Consider the following 20,596-nt stretch of genomic DNA (forward strand, 5'->3'; position numbering starts at 1 on the left):
GACCTTCCTGTTCCTATATTCTATTCCTCGGCTAATAAAGGCAAGTATGGCATTTACCTTCTTCAACACCTTATGTACCTGTCCTGGTACCTTAACGGGCCTGTCAACATGCACAGTAAGGTCCCATGCCTTGTTTCTGCTGCCCAAATGCATCACCTCACATTTATCTACATAACATTTAATTTGGCATTCCTTAGGCCACCTGACCAGCCTGTCTGTGTCTGCCTGTAATGTAAGGGTATCCTCCTGACTATTTGCCACCCCACCAATATTTGTGTCCATAGGCTCTGAAAGTTTGAGCACATAATGAGCCAGGGGGGAAAGGGATGAAGTGTGTCACTGTGTGGACGCTAACTGATCCACTCTCCTTGTTGTTAATTTCAACATCATCACAGCCTGCCCGCCAGGAGGAATTCCAGATACCCCTCTCACGCCTGAGGGCCCTCAACTGTTACCTGTGTCACATCATTTCTGCGAGGCAGGCACCAGCGCAGAGACTAGCACCTTGGTGAGCATTGCAATATTGGCTAGTGTCCCGGGGCACAGCGGAGAGGGCACTTCACAATCGCTGGAGGAGCTGGCAGAGACAGAGAGTGCCGATGGCGCCAGCAGTTGGAGGACTGCAGGGGACCAGGCACATTCTCAGTTGATGCGTGATGATGTGACTCTGGAGTGGTCCACAACGCAGCAGCTGCAGGAAATGCGGCCGGTTGTGTGGGAGCATCTGGGTCTGATATATGAGACTGTGTTTCGCTTGGTGTCCGTGGTGGAGGAGTCCACGCGGAGCATCACTGATGCAATGTCCCTCATGGCAGAGCGTCATGCTTCCTCCATGGAGAGAGTGGCGACTCTTGTGGAGAGGGGTCTCCAGGAGAACAAGCAGGTTCTCCTGGGGTTATGCTCGGACCTGCAAGCCCTCACAGTGCCAGTGGTCACAGCTGGTCAGTGCCAATGTGGTAGATGTTGTGGGCTTCAAGCTTCCCAGCTCGTTGCCCATCCATCAATGGTGAGCAGAGAGGACCGGGGTGACCTCACGTCAGCGGAGCAGCTGCCTGTTGTATCTGCAGGCTCCTCTTAGGGTGCTCCAGATGAAGGCAACAGCTGCTCCACCCCTCTCCCAGTGACCACTTCATCGGGTGAGACTGCGACGACTGGGGAGGTGCCAGCTGTGGAACTGGCAGCTCCCTCCCAGGCGGGACCAGCACAGGCTCCACAGGCCAGAGGACGGCCACCAAGGTCATCGAGGCCAACAGGACAGCAGAGTCAGCAGGCTGTCTCAGATGCTACTCCCAGTGATGGGTCAGCACCAAGACGTAGCACCCGGAAACATAAGCATAAGGCACCTTAGGCACACCACGGGTTTCTCACTGGTGCTTTTATTCGGGGCTTATTATTTGTTTCTGCTTGATTAATGTTTTGTTTTGACTTTGTGAGAACTTCTGATGGAGAAAATTAAAACCAGATGTGTTACCATGGCTGAGGGTGGCTCCTTTGTTCTGCATTTATATGTTTAACGTACATGTCATGAGTGTTTGAGTGGACATTCAAGTTTATGCCCAAGGTCCTTAGTTACAGCTGATGACCTGGCAGATTTAGCACTTAAATGTCAAGTATGGAATCGCCAGGCAAGGCTGGTCCTCCTGATCCATTTATGTGGAGCCAGCTGAAAGTTCATTGGATTAAAGTCTCCTGGATGTCCCTGCCTCCTTGGTGTAGTCCCGGGTCAGTGTTTAGCCCCTCAGCATGCCCCTGTGCCTCCTCATCCTCAGAATCAGTGCTGGATTCATTGTGTGCAGCCGCATCCACTGTATCAATGCCTTCATTGTCCACTGCATCCCCCCTTTCCAGTGAAAGATTGTGCAGAGCACAGCATGCAACTACTATCACCGACACACAATCTGAGGGGTACCGGAGTGCACCTCCCGAGCAGTCCAGGCATCGCAAATACAGCTTGAGAAGACCGATGGCTCTCTCTGCACCACAGCCCTTGTGGTGCCCTGGCTCCTATTGTACCTCTGTTCAGCTGCTGATATTGGATGGCGGAGAGGCGTCATGAACCACCTTCTGAGGGGATAGCCCTTGTCACCCAGCAGACATCCATCCAGCCAGGCTGGAGCACTGAAGAGCCCCGGCACCTGGGAGTGTCTGAGGATGTAGGCACCATGGGAGCTGCCTGGGTACCTTGCACAGATTTGTAGAATCAGCATCCTGTGATCACACACTATCTGCACGTTCATGGAGTGGAAGCCCTTCCTGTTGATGAAGGCACCGGGCTCACCTGCTGGCTCCGTGATGGCCACATGTGTACAGTCTATAGCACCCTGGACACGGGGGAAGCCAGCAATGGCCGCGAAGCCTCTGGCTCACTGTGTCTGACTTGCCTGGTCCCAGCGGAAGGGGATGAAGATCAATGCACGCCTGAACAGAGTGTCTGTAACCTGCTTGACACAAGTGTGGACAGCTGATTGGGAGACACCGTAAAGATCACCCATCGAGCCCTGGAACGAACCAGGTGAATAGAAGTTGAGGGCAATTGTGACCTTCAGAGCTGCTGGCATGGGGTGTCCGTCCACTCAGTTAGGAGAGATCTCAGGGCCAATCATCTTGACAGTCGGTGCCTCCTTCAGCACTGCACCTCAGACATATTGAGGTAGCTGCTTCGCCGCCTGTATACCCTGGCAGCAGGATAGTGACATCTTTTGTGGCCCCCCTTCCACCTTGGATTACTTCTTGGTCCTGTGCCTGGTCTCCCAAAGGTGGCTCCCCTGGAGGCTGATTGTCCACTCCTGGCCTCTTCCTTATTCTAGCCCTCCCTTCCTCATCAGAGGAGCTGCCTCCAGTGGATGTCAGAACCCATACCCCCAGGCTAAAAGTAGGCCTCCGGAAAGCTGCAGGCCTGATAAAGATTACTGACTGCAGAGTGCTGAGCTGGAGCTTCAAAGTACACAGAAAGCTGCTGGAATTCATTCTGAACTGCTACAGATCACACAGGCAAGTTTAAAAAACTTTCTGCAATAAATACTCACAGACCAGATTGACAACCCCACTGAGCCCTCTTATCCCGCCCGTGGATGAGTTTTATTAAAAAGTCTCTTACCCGCCTGCCCATTCTGCCCGTGTGCCGACCCGAAGATTGCACAGGCGGCTGAAAATCGCTAGCGATTGATGATTTAAGGGCCTTAACGAGCCCGTTAATTAATGGCGGGTGCACATCGTACTTCATCGCGCGCCCACCCAGCGAAATATTGTGATGGCGCCCAGTGACGTCTGGACACTTGCCCGACGTCACCATGCGTCATTTTATGCATGGACATGTGGGGCCCATTCCCCCCCCACTGCACATCAAGCAAACGGGTAGGGAGCAATATGTTGTCAACACCTATACCAGAACTTCACACATGGTACATCACAGAGCCAGATTGCGAGCTGTTCCATGGACCTGTGTCAACAAGAATAGACTAGGCTAGGCTATTAAATGGTGCCATAAATCTGCATTATACGCCTGTGCCATGGAGCTGCAGAGAAAGGATTGGGATTAAATGACTATTACACAGGACTGTGTGCGGTCTTTCTAATTAACTTAAATTTGCCAGTGACTACCAGCAGCTTCAAGAGAACAGAGGAACAAGAGCAGGTCATTCAGCCCCTGAAGCTTGGTCTGCCATTCAATTAGATCATGGCTGGTTTGCATCTCAGCTCCATTTACCTGGCTTGGTTCCATGATCCTTAGCACCTTTGCCAGACAGGAATTTCAACTTATCCAGCCTCAATATTTTTGATGGAGTGATTTTTGATGTGGGGAGTTCCAGATTTCCACTATCCTTTGTGTGGAGAAATGCTTCCTAACATCACCCCTGAACAGCCTGGCTCTGATTTTAAGATTATGACCCCTTGATCTGGACTCTGACACCAGAGGAGATAGTTTCTCTCTATCTACTCTATCAAATCCTTTAATGATCTTCACATTGTCCAATCAGCAACATTCATACCCAGGTATCAAAGACGGTCTCTCTTGTTTTGCTGCCCCAGCACACAGTGCATGGATCTATAGGCCAATATAGTTTTTTAATTCTTTCATGGGATGTGAACATCACTGGCAAGGCCAGTATTTGTTTCTTATCCTTAATTACCCTCGAGAAGGTGCTGGTGAGATGGTGCAGCCCATGTGGTGTAGGTGCTGCTGGGAAGGGAGTTTCAGGGCTTTGACCCAGCGACAGTGAAGGAACAGTGATATAGTTCCAAGTCAGGGTGGTGGGTGATTTGGAGGGGAACTTGCAGGTGGTGGTGTTTCCAGGCACCTAACCCTCTAGGAGGTAAAGGTCGCAGGTTTGGAAAATGCTGTCGAAGGAGCTTTGGTGACTTGCTGCAGTGCACCTTTGTAGATGGTACATACTGCTGCTACTGTGTGTTGGTGGTGGAGGGAGTGAATGTTTAATGTGGTGGGTAGGGTGCCAATTAAGTCGGCTGCTTTGTCCTGAATGATGTTGAGCTTCTTGAGTGTTGTTGGAGCCACACTCATCCAGGCAATTGGAGAGTATTCCATCACACTTCTGATTTGTGCCTTGTAGATGGTGGACAGGCTTTGGGGAGTCAGGAGGTGAGTACTTCACTGAAGAATTCCTAGCCTCTGAACTGCTTTTGTAGCCACAGTATTTATATGGCTGGGTCTAGTTCAGTTTCTGGCCAAAGGTAACCCCCAGATGTTGATAAAGGGGGATTCAAAAATGGCAATGTCATTGAATGTCAAGGGGAGATAGTTAGATTCTCTCTTGTTGGAGATGGTCATTGCCTGGCACTTATGTGGTGCAAATATTATTTGCTACTAATCAACCCAAGCTTGAATGTTGTCTTGGTCTTGCTGCACAAGGACACAAAGTGCTTCAGTACCTGAGGAGTCACGAATGATCCTGAATACTCCAGTTGGGTTTATACAACAATTTTACATCTTTGTGATCACTGTTAATGATGCCAGCTTTTTATTTGTAGGTTTTTATTAAAACTAAACTCAAGTTACAGTGGTGGAATTTGAACTTACATTCGGCCTCTGAATGACTAGGCCAGTAACATAACCACAGGCCTCTAACATCGCCCTTCATTTCAGCTGGAAGAGTGTAACACAAATTTTTGTTGAGCACTGCTTGTTTTTGCAATAATTTTTATGAATGAAACACAATGTTTGTGAAGACACAAGAGGCTGGATTGAACAGATTGAGATATGTGATAATCATATGGGGTGGTGAGTCTGGAGGTCTCTTCAGTGAAGCTTACAGCAGCCTACAGATGGAGGGCGGAATCATCCCAGATTTACACTAAGTGCAGGAGCGGATGGGTAAAATTACTTTAAAATGATGTGCGATGGTGGGTTTTCATGCCATATTGTTCCAATCCCACCACATGATTTATGTATTTCCAGGAAACACGCCACTTCCATGGTGGCGGGCGGGCTCCGATTCGCCTGCCATGCTGTCACCTCGTCGCTTTATCACGCCAGGCACCACATTTAAAATACAGTCGCGCTCAGGGCTTCCAGCCCAGGACCGCAGCAAAGAAGATATGGCCCTGAAAGGCAAGAAGACTGCAGCCCTCGAGTGCCCTTTGGCCACCATGGAGGCTGCAGTGATGTCCCCTACCCCCCGCTCTAGCCGCAGGAGGGGGCAGCTACATTGCCGCTCTGGCTTGGTGATCAGTGCCAATGTTGCACAGAAGAGATTGGCCATCCAATACAGATACAGGATGAATGATCTCATCCATGCAGCCAGGGTAAGGCAACCATCTCATCACTCAAAACTCACACACTCAAACTCATCACATGTTCATTGTCATCTCACTCACTGCCAGCTCAAGGGACATCAGCACCCATTCTCACAACTATGCCCTCACATTTCCATCTGGTTTCATCTCCTCTGGAGACTGCCTCCTCAGCCCTCACCATCTTGAGGCCACTTGCACAGATCAATATGTGCCCCCAAACACACCCTGGGTTACCCTCCTTCCCCAGTAAAGCTCTCATCCTGCAGCCACTTTTCTTGGCTGAGTCCATTTCCCCCCTTCGCCAAGCAAGACCTTGCCCTGCAGCCGTTGAAAAGCCATCCACGTATGTCCGATCTGGTAGGTAGAGACCTGCCTGTAAGCCGCCTTAAAAGTGATGTGGTGCCGTCTGTGAAGCCCGGCACTGATGACTGTGAGTGCTGACTGAAGCAAGGTAGGCAAACAAACCTTGAAGTCCCAAGCAAAGTGCAGGCCACCAAGTGAAACATGTTGGCATGTTTTCCTGCCAACATGGACGGACCATCCAGCAAGGCGGGGGGCGGGGGGGGGGGGGGGGGGGGGGGGGGGGGGGGGGGGGGTGGGGGGGGGGGGGCCGTGGGGTCGGGGGGAATGATTCCGGCAGGCTGGTCTTATAATGATATGCTGATGTATTACAATGAGGTTCCCAACACCCGATGGTAGGGATTCCGGGTGGAGCGGACTATCGCAAACTAGTTTCATGCTGTCATGAAACGAGTCGAGCTATATTGTCTGCTCATGCCAGCAAATACGTCCAACGCCGGAGGGCATGGAAAATCCGGAGTCTATTAAATGACTGAGTTGCGCCTCATTATCTCTCATTTGCTAAAGGCTCATCCCCAATATTGGCAATCCTGATCCAGTGTTGCAAAGAATACTGAAAATCGGCAATGACACATGAGGTTCATAGAGTGGGGATGTCCAAACTAACGTTCCCAAAACCTGGGAACTCAGTTGTATTGCTTGTTGGTTCTGTTTGAATTTTGTGAGACTGGAGTTATAGAAAGGGCCTCATATAGCCTCACTAGTGGATAAATCCTAAATCACAACACCCTAGAAGGTGTCAAAGATTCGAGATTGATGCAATGGAATGGAGCTTGGATTGAACGTTGTTTTTAAGGCGGCCTTTAAGGTTCCATGGTAGGTCCTTGTGAAAGCCAGAGCAACCAAACACTTAGACAACAAAAGTGGCACGCCAACCTCCTACCAGTCACAATACCAATTAAGTTGTGCATGTCAAGAGGTGCCCTCCCCTCTCAGTCCTCCGAGCAACTTTCTGCGCCTGGGAGGAGTCTATATACAAACACCTGAATTAGGAGCAGGAGAATACATATATATATAGTATATATATTAATGACTTAGATGAGGGAAGGCAATGTACTATCACCAAGTTTGCGGATGACACAAAAACAGGTGGGAAGGTAAGAGGTGAGGATGACACAAAGAGTCTACAGAAGGATATAGGCAGATTGAGTGAGTGGGCAAAAATGTGGCAGATGGAATATAATGTGGGAAAATGTGAGGTTATGTATTTTGGCAGGAAGAGTAGAGGAGCTGAATATTATTTGAATGGAGAAAGACTGCAGAAAGCTGCAGCACAGAGGGATTTGGGAGTCCTCATGCATGAATCCCAAAAAGCTAGCAGACAAATTCAGCAGGTAATAGGGAAGGCACATGGAATTTTGGCCTTTATTACAAAGGAAATGGAATATAAAAATAGGGAAGTCTTGCTAAAACTTTACAAGGCACTAGTTAGACCACACCTAGAATACTGTGAACAGTTTTGGTCCCCTTATCTAAGGAAAGATATACCGGCATTGAAGGCAGTCCAGAAAAGGTTCACTAGGTTGATCCTGGGTATGGAGGGGTTTTCTTATGAGGAAAGTTTGAGTAGGTTGGGCCTGTATTTATTGTTGTAATGTATGAGACGCAGCAGCCAATTTGCAAACTGCAGTGTCCCACAAACAACAATGTGATAAATGACCAGATAACGACAGTGCAAACCTGGGACCATTCTACCCTGAGTGCGCTGGGGGGGGAATAGACTATTTTTATTGTTGCGGCATCACCAAATGCAGTCTGCTGCAGATGGGGGGTCGAACCAGAATGACAACGTGCTCGGCTGAAGGACCAAACTGGGCAGGAAGGGGTTAAAAGTGGCGCCACTGTTCTGCCCTCTTTCCTGAATGGAGAGGACCTGGCTTCGTTCCTGCATCATGTGACCTTTTGGATTTTATCAAAAGCCTTATTAACTCAGCTGCTATTGTCGATTTTCAGATATAAACTCTAGGTTTGTTGAGCCATGAGGCGCTGAGGTTATACCCGTACCTGCTGGTTCCAGGCACAGTGTTGACGAACTCCAGGGGAACGCAGTCAAACTAAGAACAAGCCGCTCACTGGAGTAAGGTAGGGGGAGAAATAGCTCTGACTGAACTTAATTCCAATTCCCCCTCACCACCCCCTCCCACTACCCCCCCCTCCCCCAATTGCACACATTCATGAAACACAGGGACCTTTCTGCTTCTTAGTTGTGTCTGAGTCATTCCTTTGATTCCTGTGCAGTGGAAAAGATGTAGTGATCCAACCGGTGAATATGTCACCAGCGATTCAATGGGATTAATGATCCAACAAGTGAACAAGTCATGTTTGATCATGGTGACTTGAGATGCCCAGTAATAATCCTTTCAGTCAGGGCAGGGTGCTGGAGACACTCTTTGGTAAATAGCAAAAGGTTTGCCTTTATATAGTGCTTTTCATGCCCTCAGGACATTCCTTTACAGCCAATGAAGTAGTTTTTGAGGTGTATTCACTGTTGTAATGTATGAGACACAGCAGCCAATTTGCAAACAGCAATGTCCCACAAACAACAATGTGATAAATGACCAGAAAACGACAGTGCAAACCTGGGATCATTCCACCCTGAGTGCGCTAGGGTGGAATAGACTAATTTTCCCACCGTCCGCGATGGTGGGTTTTCGCGTCTTATCGTCCCGATCCCACCTCATTAATGATGCAGTCCTGGGAAACAGACCATTTTGATGGTGGGTAGGCTGCCATTTACCCACCACGCCATCACCTCATTGCTTCATCACGCTGGGCACCATATTTAAATCGCAGCCACGTGCACACCTCTCAGTGCTTCCAGCCCAGGACTGCTGCACAGGAGACACGACCCCGAAAGGCAGGAAGGCTTCAGCCCCTCCGTTTAGTGACGTGTCCTTCAAGTGCCTTTTGGATGCTGTGGGGGAGGCCATTGTGATGTCCTCCATCCCCGATCTGGCCACAGGGTGGGCAGCAACATCACCGAATCCGGCTTGGGAGACGGTAGCAGCGATGGTCAGTGCCAACACCCTGCAAAAGAGGACAGAAAAAGGATGAATGATCTCCTCTGTTCCACCAGGGTAAATCATTCTTCTCATCACTCTCAACTCACACACTCACAAACCCATCACACACCCACACTCACTGGGCCCTCACTCACTGCCAGCTCAAGGGACATCACCATTCGTTCTTTCACACACACCTTCATTGTCCTCATCCCGTCCATGGGACCACTCACCACCCACACATGCCAGGCATACTTATCATCTGGCCTGGCAGGCATCCCACTTACACTCTCCCCAACTGCATTCATACAGCACAAGCTGGCACAAAACAAGAAGGACAGATCACAGACTGGTGGAGGGATGCCTGAAAACAAGGTCCTCACTGACTTTGAAAACAGAGCCATCCAGCTGGCCGACGAGGATCTGGACCATTCCTGTGCTGATGGTGAGGTCGGCGGTGCCCTACCAAGTGACGATACAGCCGCGCAACATCCATCAGACAACCATGCTGTGAGTCACTTCCTCTGTTCCGCAGTCCCCTGCCATGCACTAATTATCTCTCCTTGCTTTCGCAGGCACATCTGGGAAACAGCCGGAGTCCACGACCCAGGGCCTCCAATCAATCCACGAAGAGGAATCTGAAAGCACCCTCCCTGAAGTCCCATCACAGCGCTCACCCACACCCTCCACCCGCGCAGAGACACACAGCTCGGTGGGACCTAGCTTTGGATTAGCCTCGGGATCACAATCTGGTGAGCGCATCGCACTGTCTGATCCACAGTAGGTGGCGGCAGGGACTTCCCAGGTCTCCGGCACTCAGAGTGACTGCTGGAGACCAGAACTTTGCTGCGTTTGAGTCAGATGATGAGCCTCTGGACCAGGTCATGTCTCAGCTTCCCCTTCTCCTCAAGGAGTCAGCCAGGGGCCGTTGGACGCCCATAGGGAGGAGGATCAGCAGCTCGACACCCCGGGGCCATCCACCCAGGTGACTCTGGGAGTGTCTGGCCCATCTGAATCCTCTCTTCCTATGGCCATAGCAGCTCCAGCTCCACAGGCTGAGGAGGGTGCCACTACCACACAGCAGGACCCCTAAAAGCAGGCCAGAGCCCTCCAGGTCTCGGCCCTCCAGAGGACGCCCGAGGTTATCACAGACCAGTCAGCAGGCTGTCTCCACCTCAGCTCGAGTGTTTGTCACTTGTACATAATGTTCACTATTGTAAATAAACTCCTAGAATATCTCCCTGGCTCCTGGCTCCTCGTTCTGATGAGCAGTGTTTGTGTCACTCAGATGTGAAACCTTGGTTCCTGCACAAGATAAGGGCAGGTGTGTTAGTCCAGGGTCTCTTCCCTGTATTTTGTGCAGCCTTCAGACCAAAGTGATGATCCGGCCTCACACTCACTGGACGCATTATTAATGGCTGCACCTCGGCGGTGCTCATCATTGCTGCCAGAATATTGTGGGCAGGCGTGACAGAGTTCTGTCATTCTCTCTGTGTGCTCTGAGCACCTTTAAGGTGGGACTGGCCCCCATCTCGTCAGCATCTGTAACCGGTGACTCTGTGCTCCTGAAGGGCTCTGGTGCTGAAGGCTGACAAAGAATCAGGTGCTTTTAAAGTTTCATGGCTGCATCTCTATGGTATGACCCTGATCACAGAGCACACGCGAACTGCCCTCAGCCAGACAGGAGTCAGACATTCTCAGAGGCTGTGTGAAGATCTATGGTGTGCTCCTCCTGCATGTCATCAGCATCTTCCTGGAATTGAGCAACTATTAGGGCCTCCATTGCATCTCCGTGACAGGAGCCTTACCACAGAGGGTATGTGCTCTGCCATAGCCAGACCAGACACAAACATCCACAGATGCGATGTGAGGGTCTATGGTGTCTCCTCACTGCATGTCGGCATCATCCTCCACAAAATCTAGCCGCTATGAGGGTCTCCCAACGTGCCTGCCTCGTCTGGCCAGTGTGAGGGCCTCATCGCTTTCATTGTTGCCTTCGAGAACCTCCTCACCCTCATCCCTATCAACATCCTCCTCATTGGAGGAGACCTCCAGCTCCTCCATCTTCTCCTCATCCAGCTCTTCTCCCCGTTGCAGTGCCAGGTTGTAAAGGGCGCAGCAGACAACAATGAGGCGTGACACCCTCTGTGGACTATATTGCAGAGCTCCACCAGATCGGTCCAGGCACCGGAACCTCATTCTCAGCTTCCTGATGGTCTGCTCCACCAAGTTGCAAGTTGCAGCATGAGCCGTATTATACCATTGCTCTGCTGCAGTCTGAGGCTGCTGCATGTGTGTCATCAGCCACGAACTCTACAGGTAGCCCTTGTCCCTGAGGAGCCGTCCCTGCAGCCTCTGTGGACCCTGGAAGAAGCCAGAGATCTTGTGGACACTCCCTGGAAATTGTGTGCACACCTGCAAGATGCATTTGTGGTGGTTGCACATCAGCTGAACACTCAGCAAGTGGAAGCTCTTGCGGTTGACATGGTTGACTGCTTGTTGCCACGGAGATCTGAGTGCTACGTGAATGCAGTCGGTCGCACCCTGCACCTGTGGGAAACCCAAGATCCGGAGAAATCCCAGTGCTCTTACATCCTGGCTTTCCTGGTCCCAGGCAAAATGCACAAAGTTGTGTGTCCTCGCAAAGGTGGCGTCCGTGACCTCATGGATGCATTTGTGGTTGGAGGCTTATGATATCCCACAGAGGCCTCATGTGGAGCCCTGAAAGGAGCCACTGGTATAAAAATTGAGCACTGCGGTCACATGCACAGCCACTGGCAGTGGGTGCCCTCCATGTCCCCATGGCACCAAATCCTGCAGCAGCTAGCAGATGTGACTGACCAGTTCCCTAGACACGTGCAGTCTTTGGTGACACTGGTTCTCGGTCACCTGCAGGAATGAAAGGCGGCATCTATAGACCCTGGGTCTAGCTAGGCACCAACCAGCGACAGATCACTGTGGCTCTTCAGCGGCGTGTGCGGGAACCTCATCCGTCCCTTCTTCCTGGGGGTGCTGCTCCTCCCTTTCCCAAGCCATGCACCTGTGTCATTCTCTTCCCCTTCATCTCCGCTCTCTGTACATCACGAGGCATACAGCTAGGTCACCAGGCTCCATGCTCCTGATGTACTCCAGCTGGATGAAAAAGAGAAACGTGTGGGTTCACATGGGTGTGCTGAGAACATCTCTTCGTTAAGTGTCAAGGCCCCTTAACACATCCCAGAGAGAGCTGGACACCATTTGGATGGTCAGAGTTTAGTGCGCTGCATGGCTGCCCGAAACCTCACCAGCTCTGCCCCACTCCACCTGACTGATTAGCAGCAGCTTTGCCCATTGGCTGCATGCTGTGCTCTCAGCTCGGGTGCAGGCATTCTCCTAACCTGCACTGCAAAGCTGTGCTGTTAGCTGGAACCATGGGGAAGACTGGTCCAAACCAGAATGATGACATTGCAAGGGACTGTGAGCGCCTCCACCAACGACTGCTCCTCGGCTAGCTTTAAGAAGGAGATTGTACAATGTGCCTAGTCATCCAACTGTTTTGCAGTCTATTAAAATATTTATTAGTTTGCAGTCTGTACCCGAGGGGTGAAAAGATCTGGAGCATTTGATGACTGGGCTAATAAGCTAGAGGCCCGACTCCACACACATCAATATGGCTGCGCCTGAACTGTCTCAGCTGTGGAGGAATAGTCACTTTACACAAGGTTTCCCTAATGTGTGGCCACTTCCCCCCCCAGCATGTGTTGTGCACTACCATCAACCGCAGTGCAGTCCCTGCCTTTCCCCCAAGTCACCTTGACTGCAGTGCAGCCTTTGTCCCCCAAAGTCGCCTCCATCTTGAAGTCCAATAGGCAACCCTGGTGAGCGTTGCGCAACCTTACTATGTGCTTACCTCTGAATTCCCCACAAAGTGCAGCCCGCCAAGTGCATACCTTATATATGCTGTTATGAATCACGGTGGCGTGACTGCCCGGACAATCCAGTGTGGGGGATGATTCCGGTGGGCTGGGCTTATAATGATATGCAGATGTATTACAACGTCATTCCCGAAACCCAGTGCGGGAAATACGGCCCACCATTGACTATTGACAGGCCGAGCGGACAATTATGAACTGGTTTCATGACATTGTGAAACCGATGTTTGGCCTTCTCGCCATATTGTCCGCCCACACCACTAAACATGCCCGAGTCCAGCAGGCACAGAAAATTCCTCCTTTAGTGATGTTGATTTCTTCAAACAGCACCGTGGATATTTTACATCCAACTGAGAGAGCAGACAGGACTTCAGTTTTACATTTCATCCAAAAGGTGGCACCTCCAACAGTGCAGCTCTCCAACAGCATGTCATTGGGTGTGTCAGCCAAGATTTCATGCTCAAATCTCTGGAATCTGCTGAAGACCACAACCTTGTGGCTCAGAGGCAAAAGTGCTAGCACTGAGCCACAGCTGATACATACCGCATAGATTCAAGTCTTTGGTACTTCAGGTATGTATTTCATATTGTGAACATTTTAAGTGTGTAGAAGTCCAACACAAAAAGCAATGCCATTTGACAGTGAACATTCGCACCTAGAATCTTTGAGGGCTTTCTCTGATCTCAGAATCATAGAATTATTACAGCACAGGAGGAGGCCATTCAGCTCTCTGTGTCTGTATCTGCTCTCCAAATGAGCAATGCACCTAATGCCTTTCTCCCACCTTCTCTCTGTAACCCTGCACATTCTTCCTTTTCAGATAATAAACCAATTCCGTCTTGAATGCCTCAATTGAACCTGCCTCCACCACACTCTCAGGCAGTGCATTCCAGATCCTAACCACTCGCTACATAACTTTTCTTCTCATGTCTCCATTGCTTCTTTTTTCAATTACCTTAAATCTGTGCCCCTTCCTTCTTGATCCTTCCACCAATGGGAACAGTTTTTCTCTATCTACTCTGTCCAGGCCCCTCATGATTTTGAATACCGCTATCAAATCTCCTCTCAGCTTTCTCTTCTGCAAGGAAAACAGTCCCAACTTCTCCAATCTATCTATGTAATTTGAAGTTCCTCATCCCTAGAACCATCCTCGTGAATCTTTTCTGCAACCTTTCTAATGCCTTCACATCTTCACTAAAGTGTGGTGACCAGAATTGGACTCAATGCTCCAGTTGAGGCCAAGCCAGTGTTTTATACACATTTAACATAACCTCCTTGCTCTTGTACTCTATGCCCCTATTAATAAAGCCTGGAATATTATATGCTTCATTAGCCGCTCTCTCCCACCTCCAACGGTTGATGCCATAACCTTGGTGGATAACCCAGAGATATGGTGTTAAGAAGACCATTTATGCTGCTTACGTAGGATTGCTGCCTTAACTACTATGAGGAGAATTCTGTTGATATTTTACATTCAGATGCACAAAAGTACTTAACTGAAAATTGCCTTCTCAACAGAAACGTGTGTCATGGGTTTACTCACTAACCCCTCATTATTCCTCCTCTTCTGCTGAAATTTTGAAGGTACTGTCTCTAAAGACACTGAAGGCCCAAGGAATGAAGCTTTACAAATCACTGGTTAGACCTGGTGTATTGTGCCCCAATTGTGGGCGTCACTCTTTAGGTAGCATGTCAAGGACCTGAAGAGGGTTCAGAGGAGCTTTATGAGAATGGTACCAGGGACTTCAGCTTTGGCAGGGCCAGAGAAGATGGGGTTGTTCTCCTCAGAGCAGAGAAGACTAGGAGAGATTTAACAGAGGTACCCAAAATTATGAGGGCTTTTGGTATAGTAAACAAGAAGAAACTGCTTCCACTGGCAGGAGAGCTGATAACCAGAGGTTACAAGTTAAGATAATTGGCAAAAGAGCCAGGGGGAAAAATGAGAAATTCTTTCATGTAGTGAGTTGTTCTTGTCTAGGATGCACTGTTTGAAAAGGTGGTGGAAGCAGATTCAATAATAACTTTCGAAAGGGAATTGGATAGATATTTGGAAAGGAGACATTTGCAGGGCCATGGGAAATGAGCAGGGGGCTTGGGTATTCAGATGGCACTTGCAAAGAGCCGACAAATGCATGATGGGCCAAATGGTCACTTTCTGTTCTGTAACATTCTTTGATTCAAGCTTTTGTTGCGATTTGGGAGAAGAATTTAATATGTGTGTATTAAGAGTTTTTACTGTAAAGTCAACAACTGCAAACCCTGCCTCACAGTAAGATAGAGTTGCAGTGATGGACAGGTGCACCGTAGCCCTTCCAAATCTCTATGACAGCAATGACAAGAGGGATTATGTTCTCTAATAAGCAGCTTTCACTGGGAGAGAGGGACCTGCAGAAATCCCAGATGAAAGTGAATCAAGCAAAATGGGATTAGGTTTCAAACCATGCACTTTACTATTCAAGCACCAGGTGCTCCCTCAATCCTATCATGTAAAGCCAATGCATGAACCCACTTATTTTAAAATAAAATGGTGTAACAGAGAGAAGTTTGATATGACTGTGTTAACTACTTGTTCAATAATAGCAGCAAAAAGTGTTCCAAGCCTCTCTGTGTCGTTCTGTCTCTTTGTGCCTTTGGTATGCTTTCCTTGTGTTTTTTTTTCTATGTTTGCTTGTGACACTCAAAATGGGTACACATGTGTGTCACTCTTTCTGCATGTCTGAGCACAAACCTCTTGTTGACCCCTGCACTGTCTTTGATATGTCATGAGGCCTGTCCAACATCCAGTAATGGTTGAGCAGAAATTTCCTCAAACTAAATTTTGGGAAGACCAAAGCCATTGTTTTTGGTTTCTGCCCATCATGAAGAGGTATTAATGTCTATAATGTTACTGGAAATTATTTTTAAAATAGATTTCTAATGGGATCTATGTGTGTGTCTGTGTGTGTCTTAATTGGATTAAAAGCTAGTCTGGCTGCTTTGATGTATAGTAGTTTTGAGATGTTAATTAGATAAACATAAGGAGCATAGAAGGTAAAGTGTAAATTTGCATTTGTTGAATAAAGCATTCAAGAGTGGAAGCAAAATCTTGCACCTAGCTTGGAGGTTGAGCAATGTGTTTATTTTTTTCAGCTTAATAGAATTGGTGGAATGAAAGGATATTATTGTTGGGAGACGTAACATTAAAAGCCTGGTGATACAAAAGAAAAATTACATTCAAAGGAAAAGCTAGATAAAAACAGAAAGCAGTTTGTGTGTGTGAGTCAGAGGCATGTAAGATCTAATCAGCCTGTAAGCCTACAACTGGGTCTGCAAATGAACCAAATTGTAAGGAACCTCATTTTGAATTTGTAAAGTCAAATGTGCTTTGTCTGGTGTCTGTTTAAAGTCTATGGGTTACTGTTGCCTTGGTGAAGATTTACCTGGGAGTGATTAATTTGGGGATTTGTTTATCAGTTATTGTGGTAGTAATTTGCAGACATTTGTATGTGTTTAATTTGTTGTTAAATTACTAAATGTTTAATTTAGTTTTATATAAAAAAATCTCTTGAGGCTTGATGGTCTTATTCCTGAATTCAGAGTTGCATCTCAAACATACCAGTTGAAAATATAGGTTATGACAGTTGTTCAAGTTTCCCTCTAGGATTTAAACAACTCAGCCTTTACCAACTGCTGTGTCATAACACCACCCCAAACTCCATTCCCGAGCCACTGACTCCATCCACTCTCTGGCCGCTGTCTGAGGCTCAGCCAGATATTCACAACATTGATACTTCACTTGTTCCCAAGATGAGCTTCCCACAACATATCCTTTCCATCACCAAGACTGTCCATTTCCATCTCTGTAATATCAACCCTACATCTGTAACTTCCCCCCGCTCCCCCCCCCCACCACCCGACAATCCTCTGAGATCTCTGCAGTCCTCTAATTCTAGCCTCTTATGCATTCGTGATTTCCTTCTCCATCCCCCATACCCCTGTGCCCCAGCCCCCTAAACCCCCCACCTCCCCTCAATGCCTTCAGCTGTCCTGGTCCTAAGCCCTGGAATTCCATCCCTTAACCTCTCCACCTCTCACATTCCATAAAACCTCTTTGTCTGAACTTCTGGTCAGCTATCCCAGTTTCTCTACCCATGGCTTGAGGTTAAATTTTGTCTGATAATTTTAATACGTTAAAGGTGCTATACAAATACAAGTTGCGTGTATAGTGCCCTCTACATTTGTCACTCAATCTGCTGGATGTTTCACATCGCAAAAAGATTTACTTCAAACCTTCAGTACTTAACCCCTAAGTGCCTGTATATTTTAACATTTAAAGGCAACAGAATTGCATTTGAATAGATGCCAGTGGCGTTTTTGCCTGCAGTAGCCAAAACTGAATTATTGCCACTGCAAAATCATCTTCTGAATTTTCATCTAGGAAATGTCGTTGTTAAATGATAAAACCACAAGAGCAGTGACAGAGAAAAGAAGAGGTCAATACCACTGCAGTGGCGTAGCATTATTGTCGCTGGACTAGTACTCTAGAGACCCAGGGTAATTCTCTAGGGACTTGGGTTTGAATCCCCCCATAGCAGATGGTGAAATTTGAATTCAATAAAAAATCTGGAATCTAATGATGACTACGGAGCCATTGTTGATATTCGTAAAAACCCATCTGGTTCACTAATGTCCCCTAGGAAGGAAATCTGCTGTCCTTATCTGGTCTATCCCACATGTGACTCCAGACCCACAGCACAGCAATGTGGTTGACTCTTAACTGCCTTCTGAAATGACCCACTCAGTTCAGGGGCAATTATGAATGGGCAATAAATGCTGGTGCAGCCAGCCGCACCCACATCCCATGAATGAATTTTAAAAACTACTGGTATTACAAGGATGCACTTATTCCACACGTGGACAGACAGACATGCATGAGCACAGTCTTACACCCATGCACACACACCCACATGTGAATGCACACTCAGAAACACATACACATATGCACATGCAGATACTCACCCACACTAATACCCGTGCATGCTCGAACACAAATGCACACACACAGAAGTGTACACATGCAAATACATTCTGTAGCATTTTGATTTTTACTGTCTTCCTATAATAGTTTAAACATACAATGATCAACTATTCACTGACATCAGATGTCAGCGCTCCCAAGTGGCTGATTACAATTACTTCAATAAATATACAGTTTCATTTCAGTGAAGCTCTTAAACATAAAAGCATAAAGTGTATGACCTTATCAAATGTATCCTATTTCTTGATGGGAGGTGCTGAACTATTTTCATTTATCTCTTATGAAAAACTCTAGAATATTTAGCAATCAATATCAGACATAACTAATAGTTGGCTACCCGAGTTTCTTTGCTCCGCATTTAGTGCCTAAACTTACAGCCAACTCAGCGCTAAGCTGTGAAATTACGTTCCTGAACCCCTCCACACGTGTTACATCGCTCCTAAAGTTACTTCTTTGACCAAACTTTTAGACACCTATCCTAATGTTCTCAAGTGTGACTCAGCGCCAAGTTTGATTTGCTAACACTCCTGTGAAGCTGTGGGGCATTTTATTATGTTAAAGGCGCTGTTTTTTAAATTCATTCATGGGACCTGGGCTAGGCCAGCATTTATTGCCCATCTCTAAGGTGGACGGTGGCGGTGAGCTGCCTTCTGGAACCTCTGCAGTCTGTGTGGTGTAGGTACATCCACAGTGTTGTCCGGTGCCTAGGTCGATGCTGGGTTGTCCGTCCAGTTTCATTCCTTTTTGGCGATTTGATACGACTGAATGGCTTGCTAGGCCATTTCAGAGGGCATTTAAGAGTCAACCACATTGCTGTGGGTCTGGAATCACATGTAGACCAGACCAAATAAGGAGATTTCCTTCCTTAAAGGACATTAATGAACGACAATCGACAATGGTCGTCAGTAGACTTTTAACCCTGGGTTTCTGGGTTACTTGTTCAGTGACAATACCGTTACGCCAGTGCCTCTCCCTTATAAATGAGAGTTCCTGTTGCTGATGTTACCATGTTGCATTATCTCACAGCCACCATGTTATATAATTAATTATCTTGATTGATCCTCATAACTCCCAGTCCCATTCGCAGTCCTATTGATTAAATACTTACAGCAGAAATCTATTCTATATTTCAACTATCCTGTATTTCCCTACATTACAACAATGACTAAATTTCGAAAGTGCTTCATTGGTTGTAAATTGCTTTGAGGTGTCATAAGGATGTGAAAGGCAATTTATAAATGCTTTTTTTCTTTGTTCTTTCTTTCTGTAGGGGAGTAAGTTGTTCTAATCACAAGACTTTTTGAAGCTTATCAATTTTGTGTGTCTATCCCTTTGCTTTATGTTAACAGCCTGAGTTAAGTCATGTACTTGTATTTGAATTATCCATTTCTCTCAGTCGTTTAAGATCTTGCACCATTTATTCTTTAATGATACAGTGAGTCTCTCTGCATTATTTAGTGCCCCATACCCACACCTACTACAAATTGTCTTAATGCCCTCATTTTGCAAATAATAATTTCAATTTGTATTCTTAACCTGTTCATCACCCTACCTTGCCTTTGCATTTACTGGTTAGATTGAATCCTATCTCAATTCTAGCAGACAGTTTAACACATGGGATGACTGATAATCCCCAAGTCTACACTCTGAGCAGGGACTGAATGTGGAAAGATGCAGATTTCAGATTGCAGCAGAAGCACTGTACAAAAAGACTGTCATAAGCTTATTGGCAAAAGAAATAGGGTGGGGGAGATGAGGAGAATTTCTTTTATGCAGTGAATTGTTATGATCTTGAATGCACTGCCTGAAAGAGCAGGGGGAAGCAGATTCAACAATAGCTTTCCAATAAGACTTGGATATTTACTTGAAAGGGAACATTCACATGGTTGTGATTTATTGGCTAGCTCTTTCAAAGAGCTGGCACATGCCCGATGGGCCGAATGACCACCTTCTACGTTGTAAGGGTTTATGATTCATTGATTCGTGACAGCTACCAAATCCCTTGCTCTTCTACCTTTGCTAATGGGCAAGCTCTTCAATTCAATGCCTTTGGGACAGGACATCCTCAGGGTGGTGAGGGAGTGTGGGTCATTAGAAGAAAGGCATGATTCTGTGAGTGTGACTATGTCAGGCTGTTGCTTGCCTAGACTGTGGGACAGTGCTCCCAATTTTGGCACAAGTCTCCAGATGTTACTGAGGGGAATGTGATAGATTGTGATTTTCTACATTAGAATCAATCCCTCCTTCAGGTTTTCATTGAACGTATCAATTCCTTTAGACATCGGGCCTGAACTACCTCAGAATAGCAATCAGAGTCGGATTGCCATTCTGCTCCTAGTTTCTTACCCGAAATTCTTCTCAATTCTGCCTCGTCCAGCCTTCCAACTCAGGCGGGCCGAGATCCAAGTAGTGCAGTATGCCCCGGACCATAGTGTTGAGTGCAGCTCTGTCGGGTGCAAGGAGGCCACATCCCCTTTTTAATCGCACAAGCTGCCAGCAACCAGGTATGTTAAAGGTCCCGCCAAGTTTAAAGGTAAGCCAGGCAGAAGGTAAGT

Source organism: Carcharodon carcharias, chromosome 20 (assembly GCF_017639515.1).
Source record: "Carcharodon carcharias isolate sCarCar2 chromosome 20, sCarCar2.pri, whole genome shotgun sequence".
Classification (NCBI taxonomy): Eukaryota; Metazoa; Chordata; class Chondrichthyes; order Lamniformes; family Lamnidae; genus Carcharodon; species Carcharodon carcharias.